General features: G+C 38.6%; 1 long non-coding RNA gene across 1 annotated transcript; it reads right to left on the bottom strand.

Moving 5' to 3' along the window:
- Positions 1–680: 680 nt before the first annotated feature.
- LOC145432727 (uncharacterized) lies at positions 681–2,120 on the bottom strand. Its single transcript, XR_013912952.1, has 3 exons — positions 2,030–2,120; positions 1,514–1,952; positions 681–1,324 (listed from the first exon to the last, which is right to left on the bottom strand). It is a non-coding gene; the product is annotated as an uncharacterized LOC145432727 (long non-coding RNA).
- Positions 2,121–6,625: the final 4,505 nt, after the last annotated feature.

Raw genomic sequence — 6,625 nt, 5'->3', positions numbered from 1 at the left:
GCATTATATTCTTTGTGGTCGCATAAAAAGATATGTATTTGAACTTTTACATATTACATTCTGTTTTGACGCCATAATGCGTGATACTCGATTACTCGACTCGAAGCATTTTACGTGATCAGAATCGAATCACTCAGGTAGTCGATTTTGCCCAGCCCTACTCGCTAGCAGGATTACGTGCACTAGTACCGACTACCGACTATGCTGGTGCCGCTACATCTATCAAGGAGAATGAAACTTCACACAAAATGTGTTCTAGTGAACTTGATTATGTTAATGGGATTTTGATGAGCGATTGTGGTGTTGAAAATGGAAGAATTATACCTTTAGAACTTTTGCTGCATGATCACAGTCATATTGAACTTATAAGAACTGGTACCAGATATGCTATCAAGTTGTGGCTCAATGAGCAGGAAAAATAAACACTGTAACAACCTTAGAATAGAACACTCTTTTAAGTGAGAAGTATGCTGTCGAGTTGTCAATTGCCGGGTCAAATAAATCGTGAAAAACACTTTAATTTTCAAGTGAGAAATATGTTATCAACCTGTGGCTTAATCTATGAGCAGGTCAAATGTATCCTGAACCTACCGTTGAAAGCATTCTTCCATATTCTAGGTGAGAAATCTGAATATTCCTTCGAGTACATAGAAGATAACTTGAATCAACAACAGTCAGAGTCCATGTAGGTTTTGTAGAATTTTTTTATTATACATAGGTACATAAACACCATGCTCCAACAAAGCATTCTGCGAATGCAAGGACACTTCGTTGTAAATGCAAGACACTTTTCATTTTGAACATTGCAAGAGATATATCACTTGTTTCCCTACGCTTACAACAAACGAATAAAAGTCATACAATATCAATATTGATAATGTCATACAGTTGAATGTTGAGAATCAGCACAATGGTTGCATGCTGGAATCTCAACTGGTGTTTTAGTAGGCATTGATAAAGATCCTTTTGACGTCCGAAGCAGGTTTTTTTTCCAACTAATATACGTGTAAATCATCAGTAGATTCATTACTATTAGTATATAATGGGACAAGCAACAGTAAATCGCTAGCGTTTCATTAGAAAAAATATTGGCAACAGCAGCCTTTCACGTATCCTCAAATGATACTGTATCAACCCTACAGTAATATAGTAGTAATTGAAACCACAAAGAATTGGATAATTAGAAATATTGCATGGATAAACGAAGGAGCGTCCATTATCTCAGTACTACTAAAGACGCCAGGCTAATTACGGCAACCACAAGTCCCATCCAAACTTTACTTTTGTCGGAAGCGCCGTAGTCAAAAAACCGCACAAAATTGTCCTGAAACAAGAAAGGTAAGTTTTATTAATTTTGCAATTACAAGCGTGTTTCAGTACGGTACTTGCTAGTTGGCGGGGAATTCAAACTAGCACTTAAGCACTTAAGGTAGACTCTATTGGAAGACAACGTGAGAATTCTATGCCTATGGCAAAATGTCAATTCCTGATCAAAGTATGCAAAATAGCGTACCCATCCTCCATTCTTTTTTATCCACTTTCGTTTCTGCTACCGACGCAATCCCCAACTAATTGAATGATTGAATCTACCTGCTTTCTATGATGCTTGTTATTACGAGCAAGAACAGCTCCAAACACAAAGATAGAGACGACTCGTCCCCAATTTTCTTTGCCGTCTTTTGATATTCCATCAGCTATCCTGAAGAACATCCCTTCATCAACTTCGACATCACTAGAATGTAGTAGACGTTTGGAAATTGCGTTTAATCAGCTTGGACTTGGTCAAATATTTTATCTCCAGCTCGCGTAAGGTTTTTCAGCCTCGTTATTTGCCTTCACACTTGGGCCATCGAGCTTATACATGATATAATTCCTGGCCAGCGAGTGCGCTTTGGTTAGAATTCCATCTTTCTCTTCAGTGGGAGAAGTATCTCCTGTGATAATTCTTTGATCTGCAAGATAACGGAGGGTCAAAGATCGCAGCTTCACTTCAAAATCAATGACTTAAGCACCTACTCATATATTTTACCTCAAGGTGTGGTGGAAATTATGAATTAGGTCATAAAACATCGAATCGATCACAGCGATTTCCACCGCATATAAGCGGTCGCGTCATGACGAAGCATAAACAAGAGAGACCGAAGGCGTCGAGTCGAGACGGTTGCCAGTAACTCGCCCCAAGGTAAATTCGGCCAGGTAAATTTGGCCATGACATCAGTAAATTCGGCCCTCGAGAATATTGTATTAAATTAATTAAATGTATTACCAAACCGTTAACATGAATTAATTACATAATTAGACTATTATTAAGTGATTTGGATGTCAGGGTATGCGTAGATCGCGTAATCACGGGAGATAGCGCGGAATATTCACGGGGACCAAATTTACTGACGGCCGAATTCAGCGGTCAATTCACCGGCCTACTCGGTCAATTCTGCCCTCGGAGAATTTTTTATAAAAATGTATTACCAACTATTAAATGTGAATTAATTCATAATTATATTATTATTATCAAGTGATTTGGAGAACAGGGTATGCGTATAAATATATATATATGTATATATATATGCCGATATTTACGGGGCCGAATTTACCGACAGCCGAATTCAATCGGTATAATTCGGCCCTCGGAGAACATGTGTGGGATTGTATTACGAACTAATAATGTGTATGGATTACATAATAATAATATTATCAAGTGATTTGGAGGTTAGGGGTTAGGTTTAGGGTTAGGATTAGGGTTCGGTTAGATTAGGGTTAGGGTTCAGGTTAGGTAATGGTATTGTAACTGTTATTGTTACTCTGGCCCTGGCCGAATTTACCGACGGCCGAAGTGACCGAGGGCCGAATTTACCTTGGGCCGAGTGTACTGGAAATCGTCGAGACACGGTCCGGGATAATTCTAAAGCCAATATCGAAGGCATCCAATGGAATATTACAGCATCATATCAGCCATTATTTCACCCAGGATACTGTAATAGCGACTATTCTTCGTTTACTGAGTACGAATTGACCAAAACTGACAATCTGTTGAATAATGTTCACACTGATCCCTATTACTAGGGCAATTTTTTTTTTGACATGTCAAAAAAAGTCAAAATTAGGTCAAAATTGTAGCGTTAGGTCAAAATTGTTTACAAAGTCAAACATTTTTTGGCCTCCGCATTTCGTTTGTATCGTAGATTTTGCGCTGTCGGTGAACTTATCATTTGATATTTTACAGCTTGTAGCCTACTTTATAGGCCTACCGTTGTAAACGTACCATCGTCTGCTCATTGTGAATCATAAATGGTCAAATGAAACAAATAGTGACATGTTTTATGGTCAACGTACCGCAATATCCTAGCTGAAGCAAGACTGTTTGGACATTGCATGGTTCTTATATCAAAAAGCGCAAGCTGAAAAATTGTGATATAGACAACATTGTCAGAATGAAGCAACACGGTTTGTCACCAGCAGTGTGCACACAACTTGAGTGTTGTCAGCCAACAAATGCTGCTGTTGAACGTTCTTTCCTCCGTTCTTGGCAAGCTAAGTAGTAAGGACAGACACTTTCTGCCGAGAATGTAGGAAAGGATCTTCGTTGTACTGCAACAAATTTTAATTATTTCACCAGAATCCGTAATGTAACTACTGAAATTCTTCATAGGGCCAGATTTCGTTAAAATACTAGTTTTTCATGTAAAAATCTGTCAGTTTTTGAGCCAAAAACGTTTTTTTTCAGGCCAATCTACTTTGTAAGGACAGACAGTTCCAACCAGAAATGAAGATAAGTAGTACAATTTTAACATTTAATGCGAAAACACCTAATTTGCATACGTGAGGTCAAAATTTGGTCAAATTTCAGTTTTTTTAGGTCAAAAAAGGTCAAAATCTCGCGGATACTCAACCTTGACCCTAACCTACCCTAGCACCCTCCCCGAAACCCTAATCTTAGGATATCCTAACCCACCCTAATAACCCCTTCCGCAGCCCTAATCCTAGGATATACCAACCTTGACCCTAACCCATCGTAATACCCCCTTCCCAACCCTAATATCTCCAACCCAACCCGAAAAAACCCTTCCCACGACCCTAATACCTCCCACCCCGACCCTAATCTTAGGATGTCCCAACCTTGACCCAAACCCACCCTAATATTCCCTTCCCCGACCCTAATATTCCCTGGCCCTAATCCCAACGTGAAAAACAATTCATTTTGACGTTTATAAATTTTAGCATGTTCATGGGAATCATTATTGGTTTCATGGTGATCACTTCTGGATGTGTGGGGAACAGACATGGGGTAATCGTGATTAGTAATCGTAATCGATTACGACGATTACAGCATTTCCAAATAATCGTAATCGCAATCGATTACATTCGAAAAAAAATCCGAAGTAATCGTAATCGTAATCGACTACTTCACATATCTAATAGATTTCTTTGTGAAAGGACGATTACTTTTCATTTGTGCAATGCCATGACATAAACTGAACTATGAACATTCATGAGCAACGAAAAGTGTGATTTAAAACAGGATTTGGATAGCAGAAATGTCGGGTTTTCAAACGCCTCTATACTCATTATTGCGTCACAAGTATTAGCTTGGTTCTTGACTGCGAAACGAATTATCCGCACGTAGTAAATAGATATTCGATGTAAAGGATGTAGGCTAGTACTGAGATTGTAAGAACACCCGCTGTGTGGATTATGTCACTGCACTGATCATTACATTGCACACGCCACTGCCTCGCAGCAGGATAATAATCACCACACGGCCTAGTTCGAATGTACAAATTGTACATTGTACAATGTATAAATGTCTTGTTATGATTAGGTAAACGCAATCTGACCGTAGCTGATTGGCGAGCGGTAGGCCTATTTACGTATACAATGGACAACGATTTGAAATTTTGTACCCGTCAAATTAAACATGACAATTTCTACATCGAAGCATTAAAAACCAGGGTGCTGATAAAAAAAATCATAACCGAGCCGTTATTTTCCGTTACTCGTATAACGGCAGATCGAAATATATGTATTAAGTGGATTGCAGTCAGAAGTTGATGTTTACCTTATAATATTCTCATACGACCCTATATGAATATATAATTCAATTGTATATTGAGGTTCTGTACCTCCAAGAGTCTCTACAATTTAAATTCCTGTTGAGAAGAAACTCACAAGCGACTTCGACAGTTTTTCCCAAGCAGGTTTCGTCCTCATCTTCTGGATAGACTTGCAGCCACGAGCTGACGAGAAAGTAATATTTGAATCCAGATTGGATGTCGCGAACCATAATCCTGTCGATGCACCATCCGGGATCGAGGCCTGAAAAGATATTCAAGTTATTATAAAGATTTCATAAGATGTATAAATACTTGGAAAGCAATAGTTTTGATGTATTGACGTTTGGATTGTAAAAACTTTCCATACCTGTGTTGTCATGCCAGATTTTAATTTGAAATCTCCCTCAAGTTGATATCGGTGGCGATCTGCATGGTGTCGACCGCCCCGCGTTGAAATACGTCCTTTCGAGCCAGATGTCGGGACCCAGACCGCCCATAAGCTTCGTACAAACAAATACTAAGCAAAAAGAAAATATATTAAATATTGATAAGATACAGTTTCATACCACTTCCAATTCCCGCCGTTGTTTTGATCGTGATCTCGTACTTGAAAGAGCCGTTTGGGCCGCACAGCGGTATGATGCTGGCGCGTTTAATGTCTCTCAAATTAATTGGCAAGCCCAGATGGTCCCAACGTTGTAGAAGAACATGATGACCAGACCAATATCAGAGCAAATGGATTTTTCACAAAAATCGATGTTCTGGAAGAAGTGAAATAATTTGTCATAATAATAACAATATTTACTATATTATTGGGTATGCAAAACTTCTTTGGTGTTGCTGTCTAGTAGACAAGTTATTATATTGTGACATAACAACAAACTTGACGGATGGTCTATAAAACCTTAAGGGGGAAAAGTGGCGTTTATTATAATCGATTTTAGGTAAAAATTTCCTGCATTTCGTCAGAAATAAAAAAAAAATCACAGACGTTTCGTGCGACTCCGATAAAAACACAAGTTTCGGAACCTGATATGATACCAAATACAAAGTATTCGAATTCGAGTGACCTTAGCAAGACATTATAAAATTCTCCATATGCATATCTGTAAATGAATACTAAGGTGTGTAACTTTGCAGTATGCTATGCCATGCTAAATCTCTATACTTGGTAGGATCATCAACAGGGATAGCAAAATGAAGATGGCTTAGGATATTGTGATGAGTTCTAATGTGTGAAGTGTCTGCTAATAGAGCTACACTCTTCCATCATGTCCATATGCATTCGACGGCATAGTACAATAAAGAATTCATTAGATATATAATACAGGCTGCACCACTAGTGAATACAGACAGAATACCAAAGTGAACTTACCACAATATTGGTTAGATTGACCAGATTGGGTGGATTGATGACAAACGACCCAAAAGACGTAAGATGGTCCGAATAACAAACGGTGACAGAGTATGTCGATTCCGCAGATACATAAACACCGTCAGTAGCCCAAACTTCACTCTGCATGGCAGAATTTACACAAAAAATTATAATGTAAACATCTTAACGTGCACAAGTG

Source organism: Botryllus schlosseri, unplaced genomic scaffold, assembly GCF_051294905.1.
Source record: "Botryllus schlosseri isolate E-star unplaced genomic scaffold, Bs_hap1 Bs112a, whole genome shotgun sequence".
Taxonomy (NCBI): Eukaryota; Metazoa; Chordata; class Ascidiacea; order Stolidobranchia; family Styelidae; genus Botryllus; species Botryllus schlosseri.
The sequence above is the reverse complement of the archived record's forward strand: the minus strand, read 5'-3'. Positions and strand labels throughout refer to the sequence as shown.